A 21629-nucleotide genomic window follows, 5' to 3' on the forward strand; every position below is an offset into this window, starting at 1 on the left:
CACTAGGACCCAGCAGGGACCACAGAGCTCACCTGGGCCTTTGTTCCTGAAACACACCTGAGAGACGCTCTGTTTGTCTCACCTGCTGCTTCAGTCCTTTAAGTCCACAAAGCTTCATGTTCATTTCTTCATCTGCTTTAAACACATTTAGTCACTTTTTAGTGTTTGACTGGGTTTGTTTTCTTTAGTCTTCAGTTTTTCTCTCATTGATCAGCAGGTTGTAGTCAACCTTTTACTAACTGATCACATGGTGAAGTGAAGCATCCCATCAGGAGAAAGCTTCCCCATGTTACCATGGTAACCACAGTGTTTCCATCAGGACAGCTACAGGTCACCTTACTGGTCTGTGTTTTACTGACTTCTGGACTCTGAAGAGGAGAAACAGCACAGCTCCATCTGCTGGAAGAAGAGTGATAACATTCATCTTGTAAAACACTACATTTATAGGATGAGCATTTTAAGAGTTTAAAAAGGTAAAAGGAAGTTTGTCTTTCTCCAGAAGTCTAAACTTGAACAGACAACAAACTGAAACGCAGAAGCATAAACTAGGCTTAAGTGTGCGTGTTTATATTTTAATACTAAGCAGAACTGTCGGGAGGCGGATCAAAGTCAGGGAGGGTGCAGAGGCACATGGAGCAGAACATACAGATGCAATAGTCTTCTGGTCAGCGAGAGGTTTCATCTTTTTCTTAGGTGGCATTTTTGCCTTCTACTTTTCCTGCTTAAGGAAAAACGGGATCACGTGGGAAGCGGCATGTATGCGCAGACGGCGTGTGCGCATAACAAAATGGCGGCCGCCGTTCAGAGTGTTGTTCGTTGCCACACAGCCACCACCGGAATATGTTTTATTTATTCCACTACACACGTTAAAACATCACCGACCTGAGTAAACACCGCATAGAGCAGTTGAAACGTGAATTCATTTACTACTGAGAAGTTTGTATCTTTATTATTGAAATGGAATCTGCGGTTACTGGCTAGTTGTTGTTGTAGCGGCTAAACTAGCACGTCGCGATACTCAAGGGGATCATGTCTGCGCAGAGTTAATGCGCAAAGGCTTGAAGCGGCGCTTGTCAGGTCCGCTGACAGGTTTCTTTCTGCTAGTTACGGGGATTTTCATGGAAGTCCATTTCCGCCACAAAAAAAGAGTTAGAAAGTCGACATTATGACTTGAGATGTGCGCATGCGCAGGCTCCTTCGTTGTTTGGTACATTGACTTTATAAACCCTCTTGGCGACTTCTGGTCAAAAGCGACCAGCGACCTTATCTGGTTTTATTGGAGACTTCTGTGGTGTCTGACGTGGCGTGACGTCACTGAAGCAGGAACCCGGCGGCTCGCAGCAGTCCAGCTGCAGTCAGAGGAGACACACGTCACGTGCAGGCTGAAATCAACGCGCGCATGCGCAAAGCCGCCGCCGATTCTGCAGCGTCTCTCCTCGTTGAGAAATTGCCAATACTGGTTCAATAAAGAGAGAAGAACTTTTCAATCGTTACTAATCACGATAACTACGTAATAAATACCACCAGGAACGTATTTCATCTCCCTAGAAGTTCGATTTATTTCGCACTCGGAAATAATTTAGACTCCGCTAAAAGTCGGACGTCCCTGTTTGTTATGAGAGAGGAGTGAGCGGGTATCGAACTCGTATATATACATATATATACAAGGTCTATAATATAAATATTACTAATATAAAATATGTTGTATGGTTTGAGTATAAACAACCTTTTGTTTGGTTTTACAGGACTGATCTTTGCACCACACTTTTGGTTCCCTTCCACCTATACTTACTTATAATATTGATATTATAAAACTATACATATCTCGTGTTGTCATTCTGCATGCTGAGTTTTAGTCGCCTATATAGTGATTTAACATAAATAACGTCCTGATGGACCGCTGCCTCCTGCCAAAGGAAAGCGCTTAAAAGAAACACGACATTTATAGGATGAGAATTTAAAATGACGTCTCTTGACACGTTGTCTCAAGACAACAACACAAAGTGTCCCATGAGAGTTTTAGTGTTGAGGTGAATGAGCTCTGTGTGTTTGTCCTGATGAAGATAATAACGTGTGAGCTCTCCCAGCAGGTTGGTGTGAAGGTGTGAAGGTGTGGACTCTGCTATGAATCAGGCTGAGGACCCAGAGGACGCAGTCCCTCCCTCTGAAGCCCCTCTGTGTGGGGAACATGACAGCCAGACCAAAGCTCAGAGGTGAGAGGACCATCTCCAACTGTCCTCCACTCGTCTCCATGTCCCAACGTCTCTGACTCACTGACTCTGCTTCTACATGTGACCAGGATCCATCAGACACCAGGACCTGGACCAGGACCCAGCTGTGTGTCCATGAAGAGTAACCAGTCTATGGATCGTCCTCCACTCTTCAAAGACGTTGGTCCCTCTGTTGATGCAAGGTGAGGGTCTCAGGCTGACGATGCGGTGTTTCTACCAGACTCTCTGGTGGAGGTTCTGGGTTTCTTGCTCCAGGGCCCTTCAGCAGTGTCCAGTGAGGGAGGGAGAGCTCCATGGAGGACTTGGTGAGACCTGTTGGGACTAAACCAAACTGACTGGGGAAGAAAACAGTGAGCTGAAAGACTGAGCTGTTGATTCTCAGTGGGACCAGCAGGACCAGTAGACCTAAACCACTACAGGGAGTCATGTGGTCCACATCCAGACCTCACGTCATGGACCTTTACCTTGTTTTGGTCTCTGTGAGGACGGACACCATGTGAGCTGATGCTTCATGATTAGATGATGATGTGATGATGTAATCTCAGTGTTTCTTTCAGTTTACATCAGCAGAGAGGAAAGTCTCCTGAACCCAGATGTTTGTCGATGAAGAGTGATCGGTCTAAAGGTCATCTGATTAACTTCAAAGATGGACGCCGTTCTTATGACCCAGAGTAAGTTCTTAAACAGATGAAGAACTGTTCTGATCCTCAGTCATGAATTACATAAATGTTTGTTCATTGTTTAAAGTGTTGTTTCCATTACGATCCATCATGGCAGAACTCATTATCTTCATCTAACTGGTCTGTGTGTGTTTAAGTGTGAATCATTAACTGTAAACATCCTCAGATGTAAACACAATGTGAGCCAGTTCCTCCACATCAGGATCATCAGAGGTCACATCTGGAGACAGCTGCAGGTTTCTGGAGACAGACGACTGGGACTGAACATGTGATTAGAATAAACTCAGTGCTCTGTGGACCAGCTGACGTGGTCTCTGGACTCCATGCAGAGGTTTGGACAAAGTATCGTCAGTAGACTCTGTGAAAAGGTCCAAAGACTAGTTTCAGAAGATCTAAGGAGACTTCTAGAGGACAGGGGACGGACTAAAGAGGTTTGGAGTAGTTCCATAGGACTTTGTACCAGATGCAGAGGTCTGCAGACGTTGTTTTTATGACCCACAGTAAGAACTAAAACCAGATGAAACTGATGACTAACTGTCCCTCAACTAATAAACTGTCCGTCATCATCGACAGTCTTCAGCATCTGGTTTTCATCATGATCAATCATGACGGAAGCCAATAGCTTTAACTAATGTGTTATTGGTGTTGATGGTCCAAACATCATGTGAGCTGATGGTTCATGTTCCTCCACAGAGAGGACCAGGAGAGCTCAGAGGTTCCCACAGGTCCGTCTGCCCAGCAGCATCAAACACATCTGGACTCCATCTTCATGGTGTGTACATGTACAACTACTTTAACATCTCTCAGTTCACCATCATCTCCATGCTGCACTTTGTAGACCAGTGGATTGTCCGTCTGTCCAACATAGACCTGATGGTGGCTTTCATGTTCTAGTTGGTGTCATTCATAGAATGTTCTGTTCCAGCTGCTGGAGGAGAACATCCTCACTTTTGTGAAGAACGAGCTGAAGAAGATCCAGAAGGTTATTAGTTCAGATTACCCAGAATGCTTAGAGAAAGAGGATGAGGAGGAGCTGGAAGAAGAGCAGAGGAGGAGCAGAGAGGCCTTTGTGAAGATATCAGTGCACTTCCTGAGGAGAATGAAGCAGGGGGAGCTGGCTGAGCGTCTGCAGAGCAGTAAGAGGATTTCCCTACAGACTTACCATGCTGATAAATGACACCTTCACTGATGTCTCAAGAGATGGACAGAATATATTCATAGTCATTCTCTGAGGAAAGGACATGATGAAATCTATTCTGTGACTCATTGATCTTCTTTGTTGTCTTCATTCAGGACTTCTTCCTACAGATTGTCAGCGTGAACTCAAATCCAACCTGAAGAAGAAGTTCCAGTGTGTGTTTGAGGGGATCGCTAAAGCAGGAAACCCAACCCTTCTGAATGAGATCTACACAGAGCTCTACATCACAGAGGGAGGGACTGCAGAGGTCAATGAAGAACATGAGGTCAGACAGATTGAAACAGCATCCAGGAAACCAGCCAGACCAGAAACAACCATCAGACAAGAAGACCTCCTCAAAGCCTCAGCTGGAGGAGAGGAACCAATCAGAACCGTGATGACTAAGGGAGTGGCTGGCATTGGGAAAACAGTCTTAACACAGAAGTTCACTCTGGACTGGGCTGAAGACAAACACCACCAGGACATACAGTTCACATTTCCATTCACCTTCAGAGAGCTGAATGTGCTGAGAGAGAAGAAGTTCAGCTTGGTGGAACTTGTTCATCACTTCTTCAGTGAAACCAGAGAAGCAGGAATCTGCAGGTTTGAAGAGTTCCAGGTTGTGTTCATCTTTGACGGTCTGGATGAGTGTCGACTTCCTCTGGACTTCCACAACAATGAGATCCTGAGTGACGTCACAGAGTCGGCCTCAGTGGATGTGCTCCTCACAAACCTCATCAGGGGGAAGCTGCTTCCCTCTGCTCGCCTCTGGATCACCACACGACCTGCAGCAGCCAATCAGATCCCTCCTGAGTGTGTTGGCATGGTGACAGAGGTCAGAGGGTTCATTGACCGCCAGAAGGAGGAGTACTTCAGGAAGAGGTTCACAGATAAGAAGCAGGCCAGCAGGATCCTCTCTCACATCAAGACCACGCGAAGCCTCCACATCATGTGCCACATCCCAGTCTTCTGCTGGATCACTGCTACAGTTCTGGAGGAGGTCTTGAAGACCAGAGAGGGGGGAGAGCTGCCCAAGACCCTGACTGAGATGTACATCCACTTTCTGGTGGTTCAGTCCAAAGTGAAGAAGGTCAAGTACGATGGAGGAGCCGAGACGGATCCACACTGGAGTCCAGAGAGCAGGAAGATGATCGAGTCTCTGGGAAAACTGGCCTTTGATCAGCTGCAGAAAGGCAACCTGATCTTCTATGAATCCGACCTGACAGAGTGTGACATCGATATCAGAGCAGCCTCAGTGTACTCAGGAGTGTTCACTCAGATCTTTAGAGAGGAGAGAGGACTGTACCAGGACAAGGTGTTCAGCTTCATCCATCTGAGTGTTCAGGAGTTTCTGGCTGCTCTTCATGTCCATCTGACCTTCTTCAGCTCTGGTGTCAATCTGCTGTCAGAACAACAAACAACCTCCCTGGTGTCTAAACGCTTTAAACCCAATCCTGACCCAAAGCGTCTCTACCAGAGTGCTGTGGACGAGGCCTTACAGAGTCCTATTGGACACCTGGACTTGTTCCTCCGCTTCCTCCTGGGTCTTTCCCTGGAGACCAATCAGACTCTCCTACGAGGTCTGCTGACACAGACAGGAAGTCGCTCACAGACCAATCAGGAGACAGTCCAGTACATCAAGGTGAAGATCAATGAGGATGTATCTTCAGAGAAAAGCATCAATCTGTTCCACTGTCTGAATGAACTGAATGATGGTTCTCTAGTGAAGGAGATCCAACAGTCCCTTAGATCAGGACGTCTCTCCACAGAAGAACTGTCTCCTTCTCAGTGGTCAGCTTTGGTCTTCATCTTACTGTCATCAGAAGAAGATCTGGAGCTGTTTGACCTGAAGAAATACTCTACTTCAGAGGAGGCTCTTCTGAGGCTGCTGCCAGTGGTCAAAGCCTTCAATAAAGTTCTGTAAGTACAGAGAGAGTTAATTCATACATCAGAACTTAAATATGCTGCCATATTTTATACTTACTGCTTCTTCTTCATCCTTCTCTTCAGACTGAGTGTCTGTAACCTCTCAGAGAGAAGCTGTGACGCCCTGTCCTCAGTTCTCAGCTCCCAGTCCTCTAGTCTGAGAGAGCTTGATCTGAGTGACAACCACCTGCAGGATTCAGGAGTGAAGCTGCTTTCTGCTGGACTGAAGAGTCCACACTGTGAACTGGAGACTCTCAGGTCAGGATTCAATTAAAGTCCACTTGTTGTCTTTATTTACATCCATGGTACATTAATCACTTTCATAAGATTCTTTCTGCTTCCATGATTTAAATCAAATATGTATTTTCCAAATATTTTCAGGGAAATGTGTTTATTTCTTTTTACAATTTTCCAATGTAAATATTTGACATTATAGAGTTAGTAGTAATGTTATCAGATTGTTGATGTACATTAGTGGGTGTTTAGTTGTGACTGGAAACCAGTCAGTAACCATGTTAATGTGACCCCTCTGTACCTGATAGTATCTCAGTACTGCAGTGACCTTCCAGCCCTCACAGCTCCCTCAGATCATGGGACATGTGTCTTATTCTGTGTGTCTGCAGGCTGTCAGGCTGTCTGATCACAGAGGAAGGCTGTGCTTCTCTGGCCTCAGCTCTGAGCTCCAACCCCTCCCATCTGAGAGAGCTGGACCTGAGCTACAATCATCCAGGAGACTCAGGAGTGAAGCTGCTGTCTGCTGGACTGGAGGATCCTCACTGGAGACTGGAGACTCTCAGGTATGAAGAGGCTGCAGTCACAAACCATCAGTCTGGTAGAGGAGGTAGAAACCTTTTCTCTGTCCCACTGTCAGCCTGGTTAATAAGACCCTGACACACCAAGCTGACCTCAAACTACCAGAGACTCATAAAACTGTTTGTGTCCCACATGAGACCATCAACACAGACAGAAGTAGTGAGGAACAGTAGCCAGGATGAGCATGAACAGGGAGGAAGGTGATTAAAGGCTTGTTTCTCTGGAGCTTTGTCTTGTCTCCACGTTATAAGAGAGGACAGTGTCTCCTGACACGTTGGCGCCATCATGGTGGGTTAATTTGAGTCAACGTGGTCACGCTGCAGGTTTGTGGGCTCTTAACAACTCAACCAACACTTGGATGTTTAGATGCTGGTCCTCTGCTCTGTAGAAATGAACAGAACATACCAAAAAAAAACATCCAGATAAATGTTGCCGTCCGGATGGAGTGAATGTGATTGTGGTTGGATGAGAAGTGTTGGGAGCGGCTAGGGGGTCGTGTTAGGTTACTAGCAAATGAGGAACTAACTTATGGACATTAATAGAATTATTAATAATCACTAAGATACTTCTCAGAATGAATAAATAACGGGGCACCACCCTGAGCTAACAGGGACCAATAACCAATACTATAAATCAAGTCTCATAATTGATATTCACTCCTTGAGAGCGAAGATGTTGGAAGTTCAAGCACTGGCGATGTATGTCAACGGTCACCACCATATAAATGCACAAGTAAACACAGGAAAACGGTTCTTTAAAGTATACCAGGGTTTATTAACTCACAGGAACACCGATCAAGATCACCTATAACTGCAACCAACAATCCCCATAACACTTATTTTAAACCTGCTCACTAAACAAGCAATCAAAACCAGTGTGTGTGTGTGTGTGTGTGTGTGTGTGTGTGTGAGCACAGAGGGGGGTGAGAGAGAGAGGGGGGAGACGAGGGGGGTGCCGGGAAGGAACGGCGGTGCGGTTGCGCGCAACAACAAGCGGAGTGCCGGTTATCACACTAGAGGGCGAGCGAGAGCAGCGGGGCGGAAGTGAGACCGTTAAATCAAACCACCGAGGAAGACGGGAACGTTAAACAGTGTAATACGACTACTGGACGCGAGGGGCGAGCGAGAGCGAAATGCAGGAAGTGTTCCACGTATTAAAGCAGGGGGGGGCCAAACTTTTTTCACTGAGGGCCACAGACAGAAAAATATGTGAAAGGTTGAGCCGCTCACTAAAGTTAAGGTATATCACCTCTAGTGTATTAACAGTAATACAAATCAATCAATCAAATGTAGGTAAATTATGCTTCATAATTTAATAAACTTAAAGAAAAAAAACTGCATAAATCACATGTCTCCATTAATGGGTTTTCCTTTTTTTTACAAAAAGGGTTGGCAGCTCATCCTCAGATTGCTTCTTCGTCAGGATGGGGACCCATGTTGAATTCCTGCATCTTTTCTGGGCACATTATTCCAGCGACTTTAATGAGGCACTGTTTAACCAATCACCGTCTGAGAAAGCTTTCCCGCGGCGCGCTATGAGTTGAGCTACCTCATAGCTAGCTATTGTAGCGTTTTCTTGTGTGTTGTTAGCAGGGTAAAAGTACTGTTGTTGAGCCTGCAGGTTAGCTGCCATGTGCTGGACTTTGTCCTCTCGCTCAGCAGCAGTGTAGGACGTGAAGGTCGGATGCTTGGTTTCGTAGTGTCGTCGTACATTGGACTCTTTCATCACTGCAACCGTTTCATTGCAAATCAAACAGACACACTTCTCCTTGACTTCTTTGAAGAAATATTCATTTTCCCACCGTGTTTGAAATGTTCTGCATTCACTTGCTATCTTGCGTTTCTTTGCTTCTGCCATTTTGTCGCCGCAGAATTTTTTATTTAAACATTTTTGTGTGGAAAAGCTGCATTAGGACTGCAGCTAGTGAGTAGCTCCACCTACTGGTCAAACCAAGAACTACAATACAGTCAAGGGCAAGTTTCATGTGTGGGCCACATTCCATTCTATTTTTATAATTTGTCGCGGGCCAATAAAAAATGGATCCCGGGCCGCAGTTGGCCCGCGGGCCGTACTTTGGACACCCCTGTATTAAAGAAACGAGGAAGACGACAATTGCCCTGCTATGGCAACGCCATCTGTTGCTAGGGACTACGGCTTGGACGAAGGAGGGGGGGGATACTTAGACGCGGCGCGAGGAGATTCTGTCCCGCGACCAGCGGAACGTAGATCAGCAACGTGAATCAGGATGGTCGGATCCATGTGTGTGCAGTTACAGAACCAACGATGTGGCTGGCGATACGAAATGAAACCACAGGCAAACGGATCTCACGGCGGAGACCCGGGAAAAGAAAAGAAAATAAGGAACTATTCTGACCATGAGACATCATTCAACAGCGTAACACAGTCGGCGCTTTCACTCTCTTACAGCAAACGTATCACAGCATCAGATCAACAGGGGACATTACGACATTTGCAGGTACACATTCAAACATAAATCAAAGGTAGCGGACTCGTTGATCCGGACTCTATCGTACCACGTTATGACTGAACAAATCAAATAAACATCAAGTTCATATCAACACGCTAAATTAGTCTGCCCAGAAAACCAGTGTTACTGTTTGATGGGCGTTGGTCATCAGCTTCCAGCTGACTGAGGACAGTTGAGCTCCGCGTAGGGAAACTCAGTGGATGAAGGCGATTTCGGCCGTGGGGTCCGAACTTGTCGTTGGGAACAGAGGCGGCGGGGGGTCAGAGAGCAGCTGTCTCTTCTGACGCAATCTCTTCTTATGAACTTGAGGTCCAGGTTACAGGCCGCAGTGACGTTCTATTCAGAATGTTGGTCCCTGGGACAAAACCAGCTGAAAACCCCTAGAGGGGAAACATCCTTCTCACCTTTTTCACCCGTGACCCGTTTTCATGCCTGCATGTCATACTTAAATGTTTCAGATCAAACTAATGTAAATATTAGACACAGATAACACAAGTAAACACAAAATGCAGTTTTTATCATTAAGGGGAGAAAAGAATCCAAACCTAAATGGCCCTGTGTGAAAAAGTGCTGAAAACATAAATGAAGTGAGGTTCATCACATCTTTGGAAAGCCCAGTTCCATTTCTCCAGCCACAGCCGTTCTCAATCTAGAAATCACTTAAATAGGAGCTGCCTGACAAAGTGAAGTAGACCACAAGATCCTCACAAGCGAGACATCAGGCTGCGATCCAAAGACATTCAGGAACAAATGAGGAACAAAGTCATTGAGATCCATCAGTGTGGAAAAGGTGACAAAGCCATTTGTAAAGTTTTGGGACTCCAGCGAACCACAGGGAGAGACATTGTCCACAAATGGGGACAACATGGAAACATGCACATTGTGTGAATACTGAATGGTCTGTATCTGCTTTATCTTTATGAAACAGTTTAATGTGAATGTTCCTTTGCACACGTCCCATGAAGCTTGATCTGTAGCATGACGTCATTTCTCCCGTTTGAATTCACATCTGGTGAAAGTACAGTGACAGGTCCATTTATCTTATTTGTTATCCATTCATCTTCTTCATGAATATATTCCAGCACCTCGTCGCTGTGTGACGCCTGACTGACAGTCTGTGGTCGTCTGTAAGTAGTGGTAGAAGAAGAAGAGGTGCTCCATGTGGACATGAAGGACAAAGCTGTGTGTGAGAGTGATGTAATGTCCATGTCTCCATGCTGCTCTGACCCCCCTCCTCCTTTCAGGGTGGAGCCTGATGGAGTCCGATGGTTGAGACCAGGTCTGAGGAAGTGTAAGTGTGCTTTGATTCATGAAGATTCAACCATCTTCACACTGTGACATCACTCATTCACCTCTGTGACGTCATCATCAACGTGTCAGTAGATGAACACATGATTAATAACTGCAGCTGTATTGTGTCTTGTTCTCTCATCAGATTCCTGTGAACTCACAATCGACACAAACACAGTAAACAAACACCTCAAACTGTCTGACAACAACAGGAAGGTGACTTATGTGAAGGAGGATCAGTCATATCCTGATCATCCAGACAGATTTGACTCCTGGTCTCAGCTGCTGTGTAGAACTGGTCTGACTGGTCGCTGTTACTGGGAGGTCGAGTGGAGAGGAGACGTTTATGTATCAGTGAGTTACAGAGGAATCAGGAGGAAAGGAGTCAGTAGAGACTGTGTGTTTGGAGACAATGATCAGTCCTGGAGTCTGATGTGCTCTGATGACGGTTACTCTGTCTGTCACAATAAGACAGGAACACTCATCACCTCCTCCTCCTCCTCCTCCTCTGGTAGAGTAGCAGTGTATGTGGACTGTCCTGCTGGCTCTCTGTCCTTCTACAGAGTCTCCTCTGACACACTGATCCACCTCCACACCTTCAGCACCACATTCACTGAACCTCTTTATCCTGGGTTCAGGTTCTGGTTCAGTCCTGGTTCCTCAGTGTCTCTGTGTCCTCTGCAGGAGGGAGAGTCTCCTCCTGGTGGAGAACCTTCCTCTCTGCTCACCACATAGTTCAGTCTGTACAGCTGATGGTGGTTCATGTGGGTGTAGATGCAGGTGGAGCAGGTGAGGGGTACCTGAGCTGGTCTGGACTCTGGGGGGTCCACAGCTCTCTGGGACTCAGATGGAAGTGTGAAAGAGCTCAGCTTAATGCTGCTGTGCTCCTTCAATCAATAGATGATCATTTAGATATTGGCTCCTAATTAGGCTTTAATCTTAATCTTTATGTGTTCAAGAAGACATTTTATAAGACGCTCTTTCATCTGTCCCCCCATATGAGACAAATGTGTCCTTATGTGTGTGTGCGCTTCATCAGCAATAATAAAAACAAGGTGAAGAAGGAAAATATGAATGTGTAATTCTTTTTGAGCCCATTTTAACTTCAAATCTTTCTAAATCTGTTGAGTGAAATCAAATCTAATTTCACATAATCAGGTTTGTTTTGAACAAGAAGCTTTTTAATGGTTCAGCAAACCTCTCAAGGAAATATTGAATATGCGTTACTTGTGTTTTTATTCACTATAATGTCATTTACAACATTTACTCCAAGTCACCAACAAAACACACAAAGCACAAGCACACATTTGATAACAGGGTGGAGTTTATCTCCTCACAAAGTGGAGTATTGAAAGTGTGTGTTGGACAGAAATATATATATATATATATATAAATAAAAGTGATCAAATCTGCTGGGTGTAAAATCTACATACAGCAACATGATTTAGCAATTTTGGTGCCTTAGAACGTTGTGTCAATGCAATGAGCTTCATGGCCTCTTAACCTCTTGTGAGTGCTTATGAGTGACTACAGCTGGTGACTCTGAGGCATTTAAATAGAGCTCATTGGATACAAACGCCCACAAACGCTACAATGGGAAAGTCAAAGGAGCTCAGCATGGATCTGACAAAGCGAATCATCGACTTGAACAAGTCTGGAAAGTGACTTGGAGCCATTTCAAAGCAGCTGCAGGTCCCAAGAGCAACAGTGCAAACAGTAGTTTGTAAGTATAAAGAGCACGACGCTGTTTTGTCACCATCAGGAAGAAAACACCAGCTATCACCTGCTGCTGAGAGAACATTGGTCAGGAGGGGGAAGAGTCAACAGAGAACCACCAAAATGCAGATCTGCCAAGAAGTAGAAGCTGCTGGAACACAGTGTCCATGTCCACAGTCGTGTTTGGCATCTCCATGGACTGAGAGGCTGCCGTGCAGGAAGGAAGCTCTTGCTCCAAAAGCGCCACCTTAAGGCTCGACTGAAGTTTGCTGCTGATCACGTGGACCAAGATGAGACCTTCTGGAGGAAAGTTCTGTGATCAGACGAAACCAAAAAATGAATGAACTAACGCAGATCAGCTGTTCTGGAAGCGGATACTCAGAGTAAGTCAACTCGGAGTTCAGGGATAGACTCAGAGTTTGTTGAACCTCCTTTCTGGAAAACCCCCCATGTCTACCGCCAAGCACGGTGGTGGTAGTATTATGCTGCCAGTGGATCTGGTGCTGGTGGATGTGAACAATGCTGAAGAAACAAGTCCATGTCAGAGAGCCATCACATTTAACTGAACAGCACCAATTCTGTTGTCCAGAGGAGCGGTCAAAGATTCAACGAGAAGCTTGTGGACGGCCACCAAAAGCGCCTAATAGAAGTGAAAATGGCTGTAAATGACCACTAGCAGTGTTCTTTTATTTTGATGATCCTGTTTCCTACTTAGATTTTATGTGACTTTTATTTTGACATCATGTTATCCGCTCACGTGATTAATCGCCCGCGCTCGTGCTCACATCTGTTTAATAGAAGACACGAGAAGCTAGCTAGCAACTTAATACATTAAGCTAATGGCGGCGGACTTCCCTGGATTACCACTTTATAGCACCCTTTGATATGCGGAGCGAGGTGGTTCATTTGTAATTGTATTTCATGAAAATTCATGATGATGAAAACGGATAACCCAAAGCCAGTCAGGTCTAGTTCACGTGAAAGAACATTTACAGAAAGGGGATTAGAGATGCACAAACAGGAAGCCATTAAACACAAGAAAGAATTCATGAAAGCTTATGGCCACTGGAAAGAAGTTGCAGGAGAGATTAGGACCGCACTAAAATCATTCTGTTCTCAAGATGAACTAATTAACATCAGAGAAGAAATCCAAAGTCGACACAGTGCAGTAAGTGAACGTTATGAGCCCATTCAACGCAACCATGATGCCACACCAGACATTGTACCGAAAATGGATGCTTGTATAGCACTCACTGCAGAGATCAGCAAAATAATAGAGAAGCGGCTTGAAACTGTAGATGAGGTTTTCAATCCAGAACTTGAGAAACTACGAGTGAGGATGGCACTTAAGAAGGATGAGTATGAATCTATCTTCGGACACACAAAGACAGATACTGTACTCTCTCTGGCAGAAAATTCCATCCACTCCCAGGGCTCAAGCAAACATCTAGATGCAGGAGCAGAACTCGCAGCGCAACAAGAAAAGGCTAAAGCAGTATATCAAATACAAGCTCAAGAAGAAGTTCTTAGCAAGTTAGAAGAAGAGAAGCAGCTAGTTCTCAAAAGGTTAGAAGAAGAAAGGCAAGTAGCTCTTAAAAGGATAGAGGCAAATATGCGTCAGGAAAAGAAAAGACTACAGCAAATTCAAGCAGAGTCAGAAGTAAGAATAGCAGAGGCGAGAGTAAACGCATACGAGAGCTTTGAACATGACTTCAGAGACTGTCTAAAAGAGACTGATCTCACAGTTGAATCCAAAAGCCAGCTTAATCCAATGGCCAACGCATACCAGCCTCCACAAGCGCACGCCAAAGAGCTAGCATCTCATGAGAAAGATAGCCTTACTCAAGCTCTCATTAACTCACTCAGTATGAATCGCCTGCCTGCTCCTGAGCCACCAAAGTTCTCTGGCGAAGCCCTAAAGTATGTAGACTGGAAGATGTCCTTCATGGCCCTCATAGACCACCAGCCTCTCCCCGCTCATGAAAAAATGTTTTACTTAAAAAACTATCTGAGTGGAGAAGCACGTAAAGCTGTAGAGGGATTCTTCTATAGAAACTCAGAAGAAGCATATCATGGGGCCTTAAAGGTCCTGGAAGAAAGGTACGGAAACCACTTCATTGTGCAAAAGGCTTTTAGAGACAAGCTCATGAAGTGGCCCAAGGTTGGTACCAGTGATCCTGCTGCACTTCGAGAGTTTGCTGACTTCCTGCAAGGATGCGTTGAAGCGATGCCTCATGTGAAGGGATTGGCCATCTTGGACGACTGTGAAGAGAACCACAAGCTGCTGAAGAAATTACCTGACTGGATCACACGAAGATGGAGCAGAGTCGTCACGGAAAGGTTGGACGAATCCGGGGATTACCCAAGCTTTTCCTGTTTCACAAGGTTCATCCAGAAGGAGACTCGAATAGCATGTAACCCTGTCGCCTCTCCACTTCTGATCAAGGCCACAGATGACAGGCAGCCCAAGAGAGCTAGAGCACTTCACACAAACACTAAAAGGAACAATCCCACAGAAAATGTTGAGAAAGTGTTCAGCACCAAGTCGAAGCCACCTTGTCCTATCTGCAAAGATGAGATGCACGGCGTCGTAAAGTGCCCTACATTTGCAGCAAAATCTCTGGAAGATAAGAAAGCCTTCATACGGGAAAACAATTTGTGCTACGGATGTTTGAGAAAGGGACATAACAGTAAGGATTGCAAAACGCGACACACTTGTGTCATATGCAGTAGACGTCACCCCACCTGTCTACATGAAGAGAGAGAGAACCGATCTGTGGAAGCAAAAGAGAAACAGTCCATTTCCACAGATAAAGACGTTAGTCAGGAAGAAATCAAAGTGACGTCCCATGCAGTGACGCAGCGCGTCTTTGCCACATCAAGCATCGTCCCTGTTTTCATGTCATCTGCAAATGAACCACAGAAAGAAGTTATAACGTATGCTCTTCTAGACACGCAGAGTGATTCGACATTCGTCTTGGAAGACCTACTCGAAGAGCTGAACGTGGAGACGAAACCAGTACAGCTTAAACTGAGCACCATGACAGCTGTTGACACACCCATAGCAAGCAAAAGTGTCTGCGGTCTACAAGTTCGAAGACTACAGTCTGGAAAACAGATTCAGCTGCGCCAAGCCTATACTCGTGGTTTCATCCCGGTCGACAAGTCCTACATTCCGACTTCCGAAACAGCGCTGCTCTGGCCTCATCTAAAGCATCTAGCAAACAAACTTCCACTGCTGAAGGACTGTAAGGTGGGACTGTTAATTGGAAATGATTGCCCGTTGGCGCTAGCCCCCCAGGAAGTCGTCATAGGAGGCGAAAATGATCCGTTCGCCCAGAGAACGGAACTCGGCTGGAGCATCGTAGGCTCATCCAATCCACATCTGGATCGCCAGGGAAACCAGAGGTTCGTCCATCAAGTGACAGTGAAGGAAATACCAGCGCTATCAACCAATGACGTGCTGAAGGTCTTGGAATCAGACTTCAATGAAAGGAAGTATGCAGATAAAGACAAGTATGTGTCACAAGACGACGTTCGCTTCATTCAGCTCCTGAGTGACAACATAACTCAAAGGAAAGACGGACACTATGAAATGCCCCTTCCTTTCAAGAGCACAGAGCCACCTCTGCTACCAGACAACAAGAAGCTGGCAACAGTTCGACTGCAGCACCTAAAGAAAAGATTGAAAAATAATGAGCGGTATGAAGAACAGTACAAAGCCTTCATGAAGGATATGATAAAGAAAGGCGACGCAGAGCCAGTCTCTCCTGCGACAGAACAGCAGACTACGTGGTACATACCACACCATGGGGTGTTCCACCCCAAGAAGCCAGAGAAGCTAAGGGTCGTCTTTGACTGTTCAGCGAAGTTCCGTGGTGTCTCACTAAATGATACATTGCTGACAGGTCCTGACCTGATCAACTCTCTCCTTGGAGTGCTCTGTCGTTTCAGGAAAGAGGCTGTAGCCATCATATGCGACATCGAGAAAATGTTCCATCAGTTTTACGTTTCTCCTGAATTACGGAACTACTTACGGTTTCTCTGGTGGGAGGATGGAAACCTCAAAGCAGAACCTCAAGAGTATCAAATGGCTGTCCACCTATTTGGTGCCGCTTCGTCACCCGGATGTGCCAACTTTGGCCTGAAGTACTTGGCACGTCAACACAAGGAAGATTATCCATCAGCATCAGCCTTTGTTGAAAAGAACTTCTACGTCGATGATGGGCTTATCAGCGTCCCCTCCGTAGAAGAAGCAAAGGAGTTAATTGCTGAAGCACAAGAGTTGTGCAAGAAAGGAGGTTTGCGTCTACACAAGTTCAACTCAAACGAAAGATCAGTTCTGGACTCTGTGGACCCAACTGAGAGAGCAGTCACATCTGAACCCCTAAATCTGGACCTAAATGCAGCTCCAGCAGAACGTGCTCTTGGTGTCCAGTGGTCCCTTGAACACGACACCTTCAGCTTTAATGTAAACCCACAACCCAGGCCATCCACACGTCGTGGAATCCTATCCGTCATTGCTTCTTTGTACGATCCAGTCGGATTCGTGGCTCCGTTTATCTTAACTGGAAAGTGCATCCTCCAGGAACTGTGTCGTCGAGGCATTGACTGGGATGACCCACTTCCCGAAGACTTAAGTCCACGGTGGGAGAGTTGGAAGAGCGACCTACAAAGGCTGAAGGAAGTCTCAATACCGAGATGCTACCAACCACAAGGCTTCTGCAAAACTGTCACAAGGGAACTGCACCACTTTTCCAATGCCAGCAATATAGGATATGGCTCGTGTTCCTATCTGAGAAGCAAAAATGAAGATGGTGAAGTTCACTGCAGCCTCGTGATGGCAAAGGCTAGAGTCGCGCCTACAAAACTCACAAGCATTCCAAGATTGGAACTTTCAGCAGCAGTGGTCGCTGCAAGATCAAGTGTCATGCTGAGAAACGAGCTTGAAATGCCGATCCATGCAGAATTCTTCTGGACTGACTCCCAAGTTGTCCTGGCTTATATCAGTAATGAAGCAAGAAGGTTCCATGTCTTCGTTGCCAATCGTGTGCAAATGATCAGAGAGCACACCAGCCCCAGCCAATGGCACTACATAGACACAACAGAAAACCCTGCTGACCATGCGTCGAGAGGTCTAAACGCAGTGGACATCTCCTCAACAAACTGGCTATCAGGACCCAAGTTCCTGTGGGAACAAGAAATACATCCAGAGTCTCGCCTCACTCCTGAATTGCTTGTCGGTGATCCTGAGGTCAGGTCAATGCAGGCGTTCACAACTAAGGTTGAACCTTCCGAGTCAGACTTTCTTACCCGTCTAAATCGATTCTCCTCCTGGTCAAAACTCCTGAAAGTCATTGCAAGAATCAAAAGGCTGAACTCAAGGCAAATTCATCCTGGCAAACCTGTGAGTGTAGAAGAACGCGAAAGAGCTGCCAAATCGGTAGTGAAGCTTGTACAAGAAGAAGCATTCTCCCAAGAGATGGAGACACTTCAAAAGGGAAAAAGTCTTCAAAACTCCAGCCCTCTGTTTCGCTTGAATCCCATCTTAGAAGGAGGAGCACTTCGTCTTGGTGGAAGACTGGATCAGTCATCCTTAAGCCTAGAAGTCAAACACCCTTTGATTCTACCCAAAGGAGAACATATTACCAAGTTGATTTTGACCCACTGCCACGAGAGGATCTGTCACCAAGGACGTAATCAAACTCTAACAGAACTTCGAGCCAATGGGTTTTGGGTCATTGGTGGAAGTAATTCAGTTGCTAAGCTGATACACAGATGTGTGAAGTGCAGAAGACTCAGACGCATGGCAGAGCTTCCTAAGGAACGTGTGGAAGTCTCTGCTCCCTTCACATACTGTGGCATCGATTGCTTCGGCCCATTCATCACTAAGAAAGCCCGCAAAGAGCAAAAGCGCTATGGCTTAATCTTCACTTGCCTTGCATCTCGATCTGTTCACATTGAGATGCTTGAGGACCTATCCACAGATGCATTTATCAACGCCCTAAGATGCTTCATTAGTCTGAGAGGAGCTGTTCGTCAAATCCATTGCGATCAAGGAACCAATTTTGTGGGAGCTAGAAATGAGTTCCAAGAGTCACTGAAACAATGTGACACCAAAACAATCGATAGCTTCCTCGCAGAAAAGCAGTGTGAGTTCATCTTCAATGCTCCCTCAGCAAGTCACGCTGGCGGCGTGTGGGAGCGCCAGATTCGGACTGTCCGTAATGTCTTAAATGCCACACTCTGTCAATACTTAGGCAGACTCGACGACTCTTCCCTTCGAACTCTGTTTTTATGAGGCGATGGCCATTGTGAACAGCCGCCCGTTAACTGTAAACGGAGTAAATGATCCTACCTCACTCGAACCATTAACTCCAAACCATCTCATACTGATGAAGTCCAAGATTGCACTTCCACCGCCTGGCAAATTTGAGAAGGAGGATGTGTATGCAACTAAAAGGTGGCGAAGAGTCCAGTACCTTGTTGAACAGTTCTGGAGCCGGTGGAAGAGAGAATATCTCATGAACATCTCCACACGCCAAAAGTGGCATACGACTCGACGCAGCCTTAAGGTAGACGACTTAGTCATTATAAGGGAAGACACCCCTAGAAATCAGTGGCACCTGGGACGAGTGGTTGAAACCACAAAGGGGAGCGATGGTCTAGTGCGTCGCGTCAAGGTGTTAGTAGGGGAAAGAACATCAGCAAAACAAGATCGCCCTACCAAACCTTTGATCATAGAAAGACCCATTCAGAAACTAGTTCTCCTCCTCGAGAGTGAGTAATCAGTCTTGTTGTCTGCACCTTTTATTTCCTCATGACAGTCTATTCTCTCCTAGAAATTAAGTAATACTCACCTACACACATCTAGAAATACTGATACAGACAGGACTCAAGTATGATCCGTTCAGCCAGGTTGACCCTTGTCTTCACTCTTCATAACATGAGTGGTGGGAGTGTAAATGACCACTAGCAGTGTTCTTTTATTTTGATGATCCTGTTTCCTACTTAGATTTTATGTGACTTTTATTTTGACATCATGTTATCCGCTCACGTGATTAATCGCCCGCGCTCGTGCTCACATCTGTTTAATAGAAGACACGAGAAGCTAGCTAGCAACTTAATACATTAAGCTAATGGCGGCGGACTTCCCTGGATTACCACTTTATAGCACCCTTTGATATGCGGAGCGAGGTATGTGGTTCATTTGTAATTGTATTTCATGAAAATTCATTTTATATAATGACTGTTGCCTGCTATGCTGTTATTCATGTATGCTAAAGTGCATTTGTCAAAGGATTATTTTGTATCTGGCTAAATTGCCTTTGTTATTTCCCTTTTTAGTTTTCACGGTGTTGATGTTGGTGTTGGTGCTATGCACACTCATCTGAATTAAAGTACACCCGTCTGGAAACACTCCCAAGCCTGTTTATTCCAAGTTGAAGGGATGCTACAATGGCCAAAGGACATGTGACCAAATATTATCACTGCTGTATGTATATTTATGACCCAGCGGATTCTGTCATGTTCTCTGTTAACCCATAATTAAGTCCTAAAAGAAACAAACCTCATGAATGTTGTTGTGACAGAGTGATTGGAACAGATTCTTCTATCAGAGGAAAATCAGACTTGTAGGAATAAGGGGAAACTCAAGGAGAGCCATGACATTATGTTCTTTACAAGTGTATGTAAACGTGTGACCACAGCTGTAGTGGGTAGATATGTGTGTTTAGCTCTACAGGCTTCATGCTGTCCTGATATCCACATGTGAGGCCGTTGATGAGCGTAGCTGATTTCCTGTCACGCCACCTCATCACTGGCTCTGTCACAGGCACTTTGCTGGAGGCCCACTGGCCCAGTTCTTGTTATCATCTCCTATTCTACATTCTCTCTCTACATAATAAATCACATCACAGTTTTTAAATACAATTAGCAGAGCCAGCTGTTTTCTGACACATTGTGTAAAACTACAGGATCTTTACAGTAAACTGATGGAGATCAGATGTAAACATTTGATTATCATATAACCACAAAATACTCAATGTTAACATAGTAATGAGTTATTTAGACAAGATGATTTCAGACAATATCAGGAGAGAAGATTCAGCAGTGACACAAAATGAGAATATTACTGAATAGGAAAAACAATAGGAAAGCCTACTATATACAGAATAATATGTACAGTATTATACATTAATTTCATCAATGTACATTTAAATAATAAAACCAAAAACACATAAGGAAATGATGTGAGAAGTCATTTAAGAGTAGCAGGTCCCCAGAAGGGAAAAAAGGAGAGGGACGTCAGCAGAACAAAGTGGGTGATGCAGAAACAGTTAAGGATACGTGTTTGAAATGAAGGAGACCCGTTGGATTGAGGACTTTATACCATGGGCTCATTTCCGGCGACGCAGAGAGATGCGCTGCAGTCTCCTAGCTTTCCCCCTGGCATCAATGGGCCGCATCTCATTGACCTTTGACCTGACCATCCGGGAGTAGCTGGGTCTCTTGGTGTAATGCATCAGAGGGCGGTCAGGCTGAGGCCCTGCTGGGACGGAGAAATGGAAGTTATATTCTACTGCAAAGGCAGGGCACATGCATTCTGGTAGCTCTCCTAATTTTGATGCATTTTTGTTTGTATTCTTGTCATTACGTTTCATTTTTCTATTCTGTACATTTTGTCTGTTTCGATCCAGTTCTGCATACTTAATGCTGTAGACTCATTGAGGACACGACATTTACCCGGAAGAGGATCCTTGTGGCCAACTCGACATCCGCCGCTACTGAACAAATCCTGTTCAATCTAATCAATAGTAATTTAACAATTCCCATGGTAATTATGTTTTGGGTGATAACTCGCGCCCCCAGAGGCTCGACGTGTTCCCGAGCGTCTTTAGAAGACCCCCAGATTGAGGCCATGTGGGTGGACCGAAAGCAGGTAAGCTATCCGCTGACGTTCCATCCTTCTTTCAGATGTGGACTAGTTGGGTCGGTTTGCCGGGCCCTGGAGGAATAGTTTGTGCACCCCATGCCTCGTGAAGTGTGACACCAGGAGTTGAGGACTTCTACCGGTGTGGTGACAGCCATCTGTCACCACACCGGTACAACCGATCTGTTAAAACCAGTTTTTGTGTCGCAACATGATGTCCTTTGGGATTATGATTAATGGGTTCCTGGTGGTGACTTGCGGTTCTGGTAGAGGTGTACCAATGCATCCTGCATACAGTTTGGGTTTCTTCCGTGGGCCGAGACAATGTCCAACAACGGAAACAGTGATGTGGGACCCAAGAGCCGGTCAAAGCTCC

The 21629-nt window shown here is 45.4% G+C and overlaps 1 long non-coding RNA gene and 1 pseudogene across 2 annotated transcripts in view; one reads left to right on the forward strand and one right to left on the reverse strand.

The window, feature by feature from the left end:
• LOC120814248 (dual specificity calcium/calmodulin-dependent 3',5'-cyclic nucleotide phosphodiesterase 1A-like) overlaps positions 1 to 21629 on the reverse strand; it is a 609273-nt pseudogene that overhangs the window by 454969 nt on the left and 132675 nt on the right. The window lies entirely within an intron of this gene.
• On the forward strand, positions 18130 to 19741 carry LOC120810229 (uncharacterized). Its single transcript, XR_005710212.2, has 2 exons — positions 18130 to 19518; positions 19669 to 19741. It is a non-coding gene; the product is annotated as an uncharacterized LOC120810229 (long non-coding RNA).

Source organism: Gasterosteus aculeatus, chromosome 21 (assembly GCF_964276395.1).
Source record: "Gasterosteus aculeatus chromosome 21, fGasAcu3.hap1.1, whole genome shotgun sequence".
NCBI classification, from domain to species: Eukaryota; Metazoa; Chordata; class Actinopteri; order Perciformes; family Gasterosteidae; genus Gasterosteus; species Gasterosteus aculeatus.